This window comes from Helianthus annuus, chromosome 7, assembly GCF_002127325.2.
Source record: "Helianthus annuus cultivar XRQ/B chromosome 7, HanXRQr2.0-SUNRISE, whole genome shotgun sequence".
Classification (NCBI taxonomy): domain Eukaryota; kingdom Viridiplantae; phylum Streptophyta; class Magnoliopsida; order Asterales; family Asteraceae; genus Helianthus; species Helianthus annuus.
The window spans coordinates 22,539,773-22,553,506 of record NC_035439.2 but is presented as its reverse complement, the minus strand read 5'-3'; positions in this window follow the sequence as shown (position 1 = coordinate 22,553,506).

Below are 13,734 nucleotides of genomic sequence, written 5' to 3'. Positions count from 1 at the left end.
AACGTACCGGTAATGACGTTATCGTCAAGGACTGCTTCCTTTGCGTCCATTTTGAAGACTCTCGCATTAGTCTTCTTCCCTTCATCAGCCTTCTTTGCAAACTTTGGACAGTTGGGCCGAATGTGCCCTTTCTCGTTGCAACCAAAACACGTTGCATCCTTCATCTTCTTGCAATCCACAGCCTTATGATCTGTGGACTTGCAGATCCCACAACGTTTCTCGAAAGACTGGGATTTCGTTTCCAACCGACACCTCCCAAAGTGGTGCCTCCTGCAGATCTTGCATCTGGGTTTCTCACCCGACTGATGATCATTTTTCCTAGACCCCGACCCTTTCCTGTGGTCGTTGTTCCCTCTATGTCGCTTTTCAGATCTTCGTGAGGTGTCATCCTCACGTTTCCGTTTGTTCTCCTCAGAGCTCTTCATAGCTCTCAATCTAACCACGTCTTGAGTGAGGGAGAGGGATAGATCAGCTACGGATCTAAATGTTGTAGGTCTTGAAGCTTTGACACTTGCTTTTATCTCCGGTGCCAGACCCCCAATAAATCGAGCAATCCTACGCGGCTCCGGGGTCACCAAGTAAGGCACTAAACGAGACAACGTGTTGAACGTAGTAAGATACGCTTGACAATCGAGGTTCTTCATAACTAAGGATACAAAATCCGATTCGATTCGCTCGACCTCGTGCTGCGGACAGAAGTTCTCTTTAATCAGGGCCACAAACTGTTCCCATGACAAACCGTACAGTGTGGCCTTACCGGCAGCTTGTAGGAGTGACTTCCACCATGCTAACGCATCTCCTTTGAATGACTGGGACACGTACTTCACGACGTCCCTATCAGCACACCCGCTGATATCAACTACAGTGTCCATCTCGTCAATCCACGTCATGCAGTCGACGGCTCCTTTTTCCCCAGTGAAATCTCTGGGCTTGCAAGATACAAAGTATTTGTACGTACAGGACCTGCTGTACGTGTCACGTTTCAGTTCAATCTCCTGCTTTGGGACGCTGCTGTGGTTGGAGGAATGATTATCATCCTCAGCTTTCTTCGGCTCACTCTTTTTAGACGGCGGCTTACTATGAGCCCCAGAATGAGTCTTAGCCTTGACATGCGTCACTGAGCGGGTTCTACTCTGAGTACCACTAGATTCTTTGAACTGCCTATCCATAGCCTTGGCGACAGCATTATCTATCAGTGCTTGCAATTCTGCACCGGTAACGTGAATCTTTGCATTATCTGAGCGTTCCCCAGAATGACTGTTGGTTTCTTCCGATTTGGCCATCGTAGCTTTAAGCTACAATAAAGGACAAGGTCTAATTTAGAACCTAACAGTATTATCGTCCTAGACGATTTATTAACCATGGTATCAAAAACCTTAGCAGTTAATTTAATAAATTTCATTCAGGCTCTTATTAGCAATCAAGGAATGAAAATATATATATTGGCACCATAGGCCTAGTCACAACGGACAATTACTAAATTATAAATTTAGATTTTTATAGGATTATAAATTGTATAATTAAACAAATAATCCTTTACTAGACAGAGAGTCATAAACCACAACTGTCATTATATAACATAGTTATAACCCGTAGGTATCAAGCCATTAATAGACTTGTGTACAGATATAATCTGTAGATAATTCTTTACTAGGCAGGGAGTCATAGACCACAACTGCCACTATATGACATAGTCATAACCCGTAGGTATCAAGCCATTAATAGACTTGTATACAGAAAAAAAAATCTGTAGATAATTTATTAAAAAGGGTGACATGTGTGATTTTACGAATCACGCTTAGTCAAAAATGTTAACATGTTCTCAGATGTTAACAGGGAGTTGAATCTTTTCAACCAGGTTTTACCATCAGGGCCAGGCCTGTTAATAAGGCATTCAAGCTAGGTTATACCTTACTAAGATTCTTATTAAAATGGCAAATCAAATAAAAATTGATATTTTCCATTATTTTAATATTATTCATGCATATAAATAAAATAATAAATTCAAATTAACCATTTAAATTTCCAATAAAATACCAGTACATAATTGCCCTAAACGGGACTTTGAAATAACATGGATAATCATGAATAACAGGCCCGCGCAGGGGCTAAACAAGTAACAACAATAACAAAACAAAATAAAGCAAACCCACGCAGGGGTCAACAGAATAGCATACCCACGCAGGGGTAGAATAAGATAGATATACCCACGCAGGGGTAGAGTACTGGAGTAAATGTCCACGCAGGGACATGAGTACATGAAATGATAATCGAAGGATTCAACGATCCTTCTTGCTCTTACCCTTGAGCAAATCGAATACCTTCTGGAACATGCCACGGTTGTGACGGCGATCATTTTGCATCTCCCGTCGCATGCTATCAATCCCATGCAGGATCTCCTGAACCTGCGGCGGCGACATCATAGGCGCCGGTGGTGGTGGCTGGTAGTGCTGCGGCTGCGGCGGCTGGTAAGGCTGCGGCTGCGGTGGCTGCTGGTAACCCGGAGGGTAACCAAAAGTAGACTGCCCAGCAGTCCAAGTGTCTCCCAATGGACCGCTAGGAGGGAGTGAGCTGTAGTTCACAGCTTGCCAATAAGGGTCTCCCGTGTAATCATAACCCTGAGGGAATACATGCTCGAACGGGTTGAATTGAGCGGCACTAGCATAAGCCGGAATCGGCTCTCCAAAATTCTGCGGCGGCAGAGGCGGGATCGGAACAGAAGTAACCTCCGATACGGGATGCTGAGACTCCCCTGTCTCGGACTCCCCGGGTAGAGACGTGTAGCGGCTGCTACTAACACGTGGAGGGGTGCCTATGCGAATCCCTCCGCGCGTAGACATGCGCGCATTCCTCCTCGGCCTCTGAGGTGGAGGAGGTAAAACTGGCGGCGGCGGTGGTGACGGAGTGATCACGTCACGCCACAGGGCCTCAGATAGGTCCTGCGGTAGAGGCGGCTGCTGCTGGAGCTGCTGCTGCTGCGAGTGGTGCTGCGAGTGCACCGGCGAACCATGGAGCGATTGGAGCATCGGAGTACCATGGAGTGATTGAAGCATCGGAGAGTTGTGGCTAGGGGTGAAGTACCAATCATGCTGCTTAAACCTCTCCTGAAAGCTGTCCCCTCCATTATAGGGTGATCCCCTAAATGGCGACCCATCCGATATCTCAATCGGATGGTTAGGCGTACCTGATGGTGGTAGCGACGGGTCCGTATCCTCGTCTACGTCCATCTCGTGCTCTCCCGGAAAATGGTCCTCCGGCCCGAGTGGGTTGTGGCCCACTGGCTCCTCCACATAAGCATTAGGGTTATATAAACCCTGGTAGGCTGGCGCTGGATACTGGTGCGGTGACTGATGCAAAGGTATGTAGGATCCATGCGAACCATGGGGCCCGTTCTCCGAATGGGGCCCAAACGAGTGGGGTAAAGACGGTGAAGTGCTGGCGGATACCGAGTGTCTAGCAGGCTCGGCTAAAGACCTCCAAAGGTCGTTGGCGGCTGTGTTGTGCGTGGCGGATGGTGCTCGCCAATGTGAGGGCCCTGCCTCATGGTCGTGGGTAGTAGCAAATCCTCCTCGACCTCTCATTCGCGGCGGCATAGTGATCCTGTCAAAAGTCAAACAAGTTGCACAACAAAATATATAAGACAATGCAATATAATAAAAATAAATTAAACGAAATGTTGAACATTTCCTAAGTTCTTTGTCTAGACTCGAAAATCGAGGAATGTGCAATTGTGTAACTGAGATTAAACACATTAGGATAGTGTTTAATTCACTCAGCGTTGGCTCTGATACCAACCTGTCACACCCCCAAATTCCACGTGTCACCGGTGGGCCCGGTGTGGGGTATAGTGACGTAGTTGGCATCGTCATGGACAATCAACACAATATAATAATGCACAGCGGAAGCAGAATAGAAACATTTCAACTTTTAAATAAAGTGTAATAATAAATATCACAGTAGTTGAAATGGATCCACAGGCGGATCAAATAAAAATAGAAACAAATAGTTCAACAGATAATTGTCGTCCGAGTTTGCGAGACTATTGTGGACGCTCTCTAGGAAACAGCCAGCCTATTTCCGTATAGTATCTGCACTTAATCTTTTGGGAAAAATACGTCAGTTTACACTGGTAAATACAAATCGACTGACTCATTTTGAAAATGATTGAAAATTTATTTAAATGCACAAGGCATAAATATTTTTATTAACTTGGGATAATTATATAATATAAACTTGTGAACGAATTACATGCACTTATATCTCTGGTGGCCCGGGATCTACTGTCCGGGCTAGAGATTTGATTGACACACCACTTTAAAGAGTTATACACGACGGGTGTACGCCTACACCCCGTGCTCTGGTCGTGGCCATCTCGTAAGATAATGCCAAGGATATCCGGGACATGGTCAATAACCCCCCAAAGCCTTTAAGTAAGACAAGACTGTTTAAACGAAATCACACAAGCTATTCAAGACTGTACACCCATAGGGCGCAGGACTTGTGCGCCCGATCAAGCGGTATTTTAAATACCGTACCCCAAGCCCGTATAGGGAAAATAAGTCAAAATGTATTTACCTGAGCAAGTATAAGTCACAAACGAATAGTGTTGGTAGCTTTTACCGGGCCTCCTAATCTGGAACAAAGGTTTATAATTAACCTATTAGATTCCTAACGGGTCTTTTATTTAAGCCTAAGCTTTGACCGGTTAGTTTTAGGAATGATACGGTTTACGCACGATTAAGCGAAAGACCGGATAGAATGTGATTTAGACCCGACAAGTTTGAATACTTGTATAATATGGGTATACTAAATACATTCTGGATTTCGAAATAAAAATGATATCGTTTGACCCGTTTCGGTCAATTTACGCAAACTAGTTACGTAAACCGAACCGAACGCGAAAAGGGCGATACGGGTAGCCAAAAGATTCAAATGCAAGTTCCCTGAATTAATATGCTTAGAATATGATATCATATCAGTAAGTTATGTTCTACATTGCCCGGAATAGTTTTAAACCCAATTTATGCCTTAGAAGGGCATTTTGGTCATTTAAAAGATAATAAAAGGATAAAATTAGAAATCTGAGTTTCGGGTCTGGTTCATACAGTAAATATACTTAATATAACATATTATATCAGTAGGGTATGACCCATATACCAAATTTATCATTTAAAACCAAACTATGCACCGTAGGGGTATTTTAGTAATTTCACAAGGGCTAAAAATGCCAAAACTGGAAGTCTGAGTTCATATACTCATACTTACTGTTTTTATATGAAAATATGCTAAACACATCAGTAGGTATAGGTCTTATATGTTTAAAACAAGTATAACGCTTTACTATGCGTTAAAACGCTAAAAATACGATTTAAGGGCGTTTTCGGGTTTTCACAATAAATCTGAGATTTTTATATTGCCAGAATACTTAAAATAATTTATTCATCATATAAAATCAGTAGAAAAAGGTTTCGGGTCAAAAGGAGGTGTAAAACTCATTTTATGGCTAAAACGGTCAAAACCGACATAAGCCGAAATGACTAGGCGACCTAGGATCCGTTCAGCCAAAAATTAATTAAAAATCATCAAAATTCCCAGAATATTATAATACATCAGTTGGTAAAAATTTTTGTACCAAAACGTGGCCAGAAACGGGTTCTACGCGAAAAGGACCGTTTATGTAAATTTATAATATAGTTTTACGCTAATGGCCATAACTCACAATCTGGACCACCAACTAATCCGAAATTTTCGGTGCAAGTTTATATATTAGAAATAAAGGTTTCTATCCTTTCATTTTTCCAAAAATCCCGTTTTAAATCGAAAAGGGCAAAATAGTCAACTTTATGCATAAACCGGAAACATGCATTCGAATAGGCTAAGCATAGACTCAATCAAAGAAAATTCCAGGAAGTTTAACTAAAATAAAAATAGTCAAAAATACTTTCCAATACAGATCTCGAACATGCATGTACGAATCCGAATCGATAGTCTACGAAATAATCGTTTTACAAGACTTTCGGTTCCGATTCGTGGCTATACTATAGATCGTCGAGTTGATGATGATTAGAACACATTCTTATATGTATTACAAGTCATTTTTAATGATCAATCAGGTAACATGTCATCTATATCATTAATCATGTTATTTTTCACAAAAATTGCTTCTGTTGACTTTTTAGAAATAGGTTTGACTCGACATTTAGCATGCATGTAGTGGGAATCAGTTAGTACCCTTTAGAGGGTTTGTTTCCCACATAAATACCAATCTATAACAAGTTTCAATTCGAGAAATGACTGAAAGAAATCCGTTTAATCAGAAAGTCAAAGGTTACGAACACCCAGTTTGACTTTTATCAATAATCACTACAAAAACGGATTAAAGAACGAATTGAAGGCTTACAAGAGTCCTATAGATGTTTAGTGAACACTAGGATCGGCCTTGTTGCTCAGATTTCCTCCAGAAAGCTTGCTTGAAGTTCTTGAATATTGAGAGCACTTGGTTACTATGAAAAATGATCAAGAAATGTGATCAAGACCTGATTTAAAGCCATAATTTCGAGGCCACTGTAGTAGTAGCCATGCAAGACATGTCATTGGTGCATTTGGAGGCGAAACCAGCTGTTAGGCACCCAAAATCGGACTCAAATAACCCATTTTCGAAGTTTCTGTCGCTGGGCAACCCACGCGGCCCGCTTGGGCTTTCCCAGGCGGGTCGCCTGACCCCTGGTTCAGCCAAACAAGTTTCAAACATTGACAGCTTTGACCCCTGAACTTGTACGCGATGTTTCGGCTACTTTTCTCGACCCGTAAACCCCCAAACTTGGTTTTTAAGAACCTTAGGACTTTTACCAACATGGTAATGTCCTCGGATAACTTTGCGCTCAACCGAAAAGCCATGAAATTCGACGTTGACGCTTTTAGTCCCTTAAGTACGGTTTTGGCCATAACTTTCTCATACGTTGACGAAACTTCATGAAATTTTTACCACATATTCTAGTGAGTATATTTTAGCTATACAAAGCTTCGGGTCTGCCAAAAGTTCACTCAGAGGTATAAATTAAACATGTTGACACTTTTGGCCCCTATAGTTTACAATACTTCACTTTTATGCAATTTCCGCGTCGTATGATCCATGAACCATCCGTTTAAGGTTATAAACATTATGTAGGGTTATCATAGAGCCTATTTATCCATTGTTGACACTTTGGACCCTTACGTTCCATAGTTTTCACCGTTTGTCACTTTTAGTCCCTCTAAAGTATGTTTTCACATAACGGAACCTTATGACACGTGTCAAGACATTATTGGACGAAATTTTTCGAGGTGTTACAGAATGATTGAAGAAACTCTTGAGTTGGACCAATCTACAAGTACTGCTCAGCCAGTCATGAATAGGCCAGCATCACCAAACACCTCATCAAATAAAAATCTGCCAAGAAACCCACCAGGCTCAAAAGTACTAAAGTGGAAAACTGATAAACAGACCCACGTACCGACAATGTTCAAGTCTAGTGGAGAAGTGAAGAAATTAACAAGGGAACAAGCCCTTTGCCAGAATCTTGAAGATTTGCAGGATCTCCTTGATCTAACACTTAGTAGGGATGATGATGATACAGATGCCTTAACCTTTAAATTACAACTCAAATGGCAAATAAGGGAACTGCTGATGAGACAATAAAGATCTATAATAATGAAGAGTTTTGGCATTATCTGTTCCAGGGGGAGATTGTTGGGATTGAACCCTGCCAAAGGAACAGATAATAAAAGCCAAAACTGGATCAGAGAGTAGTGGATCCAGAATAAGCAGATGTTTGGTTGCAAGTCTCTCCCCTTGGAAGTGGTTTCAACATCTGCTGACCTCCTATCTGCTGATCATACAAACTGCTGACCTACAACTGCTGATCAAGTCAAAGTCTGATTGAAGAACTAAAGCTCTGCTGCTCAATCTACTGCCATGGTTCAAGCACTGCTGATCATGACAAGTACTGCTGGGTTCACAGCAGTGGAAGGATGCAGCAGCAGTTTATGTTTGTTTTATGTATTAAAATGTAATATAAGTAGTTAGCATAGTAGTGTTTGTATAGATCAGAGGTTAGAGTTTGTTAGGAGGTTAGATGTCACTTTCATGGTGACGTCAGCTTAGATGCTTAGTGGTTTGCAAGTGCCTATAAATAGAACAGTACTCTGTACGATTCTGTTTAGCTCATTCACCATCTTCTTTCTGCACGAACAAACACTGAGCTCGGGTTGAGGGGGAGTTTGCATATCATACATGCATTGTAATCAAAGTTTGAAATAAATTTAATCATTTGATTCTGTGTTGAAAATGTATGATTGAAAGCATTTCTTCTGTTTGATTGTGAAAAGTTTGCTTCCATTTAATTTCTGCTGCACAACTCACTCATAATTCCATCTTAACTCAAACTCAAATCACAATCAATCCAAACTCAGATCCTAACAGTTACGTCAATGCAATTCCACATGGCACGTGCTATGAAAGGTTGGCAACATGACGGAAGCACTTATATATAGGAAGTACCAGCGGCGTATCCACCATGCTTCAATCACGCCACGTCCCCCTCATCATCGGTGTCATGCTTTGCTAACCACAACATTAGATTAACCAAATAGATTCAATCAACATAGATTATCCCAACTAATTCACATAGATTATCCAATATATTCACGTAGGTTAGAGTTAACAACTTCGTCACTTCTGTCTCGTATTCCATGCCATGTTACATTTAGCGTTTCACAAACACAACAACACATGGATTCATCAGATAGATTCACATAGCATCATGATTCCCTCATAGATTGGATAAAGCTTCATAAATTTAGTTTGATCCTGAGGTTAGAGTTAACGTTTTAGGTTGCGGGCATACATGCAAACTTGTGTAAAAACATCCCAAACCGGGCAAAGAATCGAGTTTAAAACCTCATAAAATCAAGATGCATAAAAGATAGGCTCATAAAACGTAGATTGTTCCGGGTAGAGGAACGGTGACTGTTGATGCATGGAATGTCTGTTGACTACGTCTGTAATAGGTCTTAGGTCAAAGTAGGTCAAGATAGGGTCTTGAAAGTCAAAATCATGAATTATGTAATAGATCCGCTTATGTGAACATGGTATGTGGTAGGTTCGCTTATGTGTTAGCATAGGTTCGCTTATTAGTCATCAGGTATGGTCCGCTTATATGTCAATATAGTGGGTTCGCTTATTCGGCAGTCCATATAAGTGAACCTCTAACACTATAAATACCTGATCAGTTGGACGTTGAAGCGAACCTGTCTTATTGCTTTGTTACCTAAACTCTGTCAAATTTACATCAGAAAGCAATAAAAGGAAAGGAATTGAATAGGAAAGCTGTTGTAACTTCATTTACGTTGATTCCGCCTTCGTATATGAAGATGAACATTCTCTACTGACTATTCAGGGTCGGAACACGGTCCAACAAGTGGTATCAGAGCTCAGGACGAGGAGTTCATACTACTACTGCTTGATTCTACCGATTTCTCTGATTTCTACTCACTTTCTCTCATACTTTTTCAGTTTGAACGGGTTTCTACGGTTGAAATGGCGTGAATTTTAACTATAACGTGTGAAATACAGTAATAACAAACCCTAGAAAGTTTCAAGTTAAAATTCAGACTAAAACATGGTGAAAACTGGTTAGAACTAGGTTCCGCTTATACGGACATCGAAGGTTCCGCTTGAAAGACCTAGTTTTGCTTATAGGTTTCGCTTGAAACAACATAGTTTCGCTTGAAATTACGTGTTAGATTCGCTTTTTCGAACACTTTCGCTTGTACGAACAGGATAGTTCCGCTCGAACAAACAAATTAGGTTCGTTTGAACGGACAATTTTTCACTTCCGCTTATCCGGACTGAATAGATCTGCTTGAACGAACATTGTAGTTCCGCTTGAATAAACAGTTTGATACTTCCGCTCGAACTGACACTTACCTGGTCCGCTTATTTGGACATTTACCTGGTTCGCTTATTCAGTCATTAGAGTTTCGCTTATCTCACACTTATCAGTCTCGCCTGTTTGTCATAATTGCTGATAGTTTCGCTTATCAGTCATCACTTTCTAAAATTTTGAAAATTTGTCTAAGTGTTTGCTGATTTTGCAGGTACATTCACGATGGATGATATTTTCTTGAACCCGTTCAGCGACATGTACGCATTCACGGGAAATTCTGGAAACGATGATACTTCATCAAGCAAAGAAAATGAGAATCCACCGAAAGAAAAGAAAAAGGAAGCTTGGGAGCCTGAAAGTGCATTCGGAACATTCAATAAACCTCCGAAGCTGATGGCTATAGAAGATTATAGTAGGTGGTCAAGAAAGTTCGAAGACTGGCTGATGGCATTCGCATTTCCCAGCTGGAAAAGTTTGAAGAACGGTTATGCCAATGGAAACAAAAATGGTGAAGCGTTAAGATTGGCTGAAGAGATTGATGCATTTGTAGCCGAGCAAAAGTGTGTAGCTTTGTTATTTCAGTCGGTTCGGGAGGACATAATCTCTTTGATCGATTATTCAAATGCAAAAGATCTTTGGCAAAAGCTAGAAAAGAAATGTCTAGGAAGTACTGAAATTGTAAAAAGTAAAAAGAAACTTCTTAGGAAAGAGTTTGATATGTTTGGTTGTCTCAAGAAAGGTTCGGTCATCTGAAGCTGGAATTAGCAAGACATGAAATCAAATATTCTGATGAAGAACTTGTTGACAAACTGTTCGATTCATTACCAGACGAGGTGGATTGGAGATATTATGCGCTTATGCTGAAAAACACTATTGAGCCTGCAAAGTTGACTTCAGATTTGGTGATTGAGAGACTTGAAAGTCATGAGTTAGAGTTGAAGAAGACGTACAAAGTCAATCACTCATCTTACCAGCAAAATTTGGATCTTTATTATCCGAAAAGCATGATGCCAAAAGCAACCTCTCCCAAAACTGCATTTTCTGCTGAGAATGTGTCGACAGCAAGCAAAGAAAGTCAAAGCAGTGGAAGTTACAGTGGTTATCACGATGGATCTTCATCATCTGCAAGTCATTCTGATGCGAAGTTTCAATGCAACATTGCCATAGATTTGAAGAATGCACAGAATTTTGACGAGGAGTCGGCTAAGCAGCAAATGGTTTTCTTGGGAAGATCGGCAACACAAACCTAACGAAAGAGGACTATGACCAAATAGATCCTGAAGAAATGGAGCTAATCGATATTCGTTGGGCTATGGCTAGTGTTGTTCGTCGTGCTCAGCGTTTCATGGAAATCACCGGCAGGAAGACGATTGGTGTTCCATCTACTAAGTTGGGGTTCGATAAATCGAAGGTGACATGCTTCAAGTGTAAGCAGAAGGGTCACTTTAAACGAGAATGTAGAAACGCGTATGCTGATGAGCCGGAGAAGCCTTTCAGAGATGATTACTACAAGAAGGCGATTTATCATCAAAATAAATCTGAGCTGCCTAGATTGAAGCAGTATGAATAGAACAGAGAGAAATCTAGAGCTCTTGCAGTGATTTATGATGATGAGGGGTATGATTGGAGTAAAGAGGTTTTACCAGAAGAAGATGCGGTTGGTTACGCATTCATGGCGAAAAACGATGAACCTGTTTCGTGGAAAGATGATCGTACTGAAGAGCAGAAGTATAGCTATAGGAAAATGATTGCTGAAAACAGAATCATTAGAATTTCTCGTATATATCTGGAAGCGAGGAGAGCGAGAAGATGGGATCCGGATAGGGAGTGTTATCTTGATGAGTATGGAAATATTGCAATTGATGACAAAACGCTTGATCTGGAAGCCATCATCAAGGAGATAAAAGAAGATGATGAGTATTGGCAAAACAAATGGTGGGGAACTCCAACCGAGAAAATGAAAGAAGAAGAGAAAGAGAAAGAAGAGAAAGAGAGAAAGGAGAAAGAAGAGATTGAGAAAGCAAAGAAGATTGATACCGGCATTATCGATACAACGCAGGAGTTGACTGCAGAGAATCTGGGAAAAATGGCTAACAAAGTGCTAGCTACTAAAGCACTTGAGGTAGACTCTAACTCCGTGTCTGAGTCAAAAGGCCAGGTCAGTCCAAACTCGTCAACAAATGCGTCAGGTAAAAAGATTGAAGGAAATGCTGATTGCAAAAATTGCAACAAAGAATGCAAATTTTGTAACACTGTCACGTATCTCAACGGTGAGAAAGTTAAAGATCTGACAGCTAAGGTCAGAAGCGTTGAGAATCAGATTCTTGCGCGTGACAAAACAGTTAAAGCTTCAACTGAACGGATTAAAGAATTAACTACTCAAATTGAAACTGATAAAATTGAACATGAAAAAGTTAAAAATGAAAATGAAAAGTTAATTCTTGAAAACCGTCAGATTTCTGAAAAATTTGAAAAACTCAAAAGCACAGTGAAAGATAGTGATGATCGAAATGGTAAAACTTTTAAAGAAAACGAGCATTTAAAAGCAGTGCTGAGAGTAAAAGAAGAATCAATCAACAAACAACTGGATGAAATCACTAATATGAAACTTAAAGTTCAAGAGGCTGAAATTGAAAACGAGCGAATCCAGTTGAAGCTTAACAGCTACTCTGCAAGTTTTGTTTTGCAACATATTGTTCCAAAACCCATTGGCAAAAACAAAGCTGGTGAAGATGTGTATTCTGATGGAACCGGGGTGGGTTTTCATAGAGTTCCACCACCTGTTCTTGATAACTACACGAAAAAACAATCTGGGTTGGTTGAACTTGAGGAAGAAAGTGAAGTTAAACTTCCGGAGAACATTGATGTCACGTTCACATCTTCCAATGACGATAGTGTCCAAAATGATATTGTAAAAGGTGTTGTTGAAAATATGCTTAAAACAGATAGTGATACTACTGAGGAAGATGGGTGTTTCTTGGACAAATACATTCCGAAACAAAAGTCCAAGAACAACTTAAATGATGAACCTACTCTTGTCATGTACAAGATGTCGGGATCGGATAAGTTGTTTTCGGATTCAGAGTTTCCAATTGAGAATGTAAACATGAACAAATTGACAAATGTTTTCAAACTGGTCGAAGTTGAGTTGTCAGCAGTGAACAATCTGAGTCAAAAGAAAAGTAAAATGAGGATTGAGAAAGAAAAGGTTTACAACAAGAAATCTGTTAATCTACCACGTGTTTATAATAACAACAGAAACAACTGGTCGGGTGGTTATCAGGGGGGTAAATCATATCAGAAAAGAAATGTTCCTGACAAGAGGTTTATCGAGAAGAAAAAGTTTGTGAACAGTTCGAGTTCACTTGCTGATGAAGAAAAAGAAATTTTTTCAAAATCAAACAAAGAGTTCTTTGAGAAAAGAGCTTCTCAGTATCAGTCTGAAGGTACAAGTCGAGTGGCTGATACTCGAACTTGCTTTAGATGTAATCAAGTTGGTCACATTGCACGAAAGTGTACCAATGAGAAGCCTAAGACTGAAACTGTGAAGACTCAACAGAAGAAAGTTGAGGTGAAAGTGAAAGCACCAATCATTGTTGAGCAAAAGAGTGTGAAAAATGATAACATCAAAGTTAAAAATGAACCCGTAAAGAAATTGGTAACTAAAAACGACAAATTTTACAAAAGGGTTGCATTATCTCAACAAGTTTGGAAGCCAAAAATTGAGAAGAAAATTTCAACTTCTAAGGTGAAAAAGGCTGAAGAATCAATTAAGGTTGATTATGATGCAAATTTCCCACCTCTCACG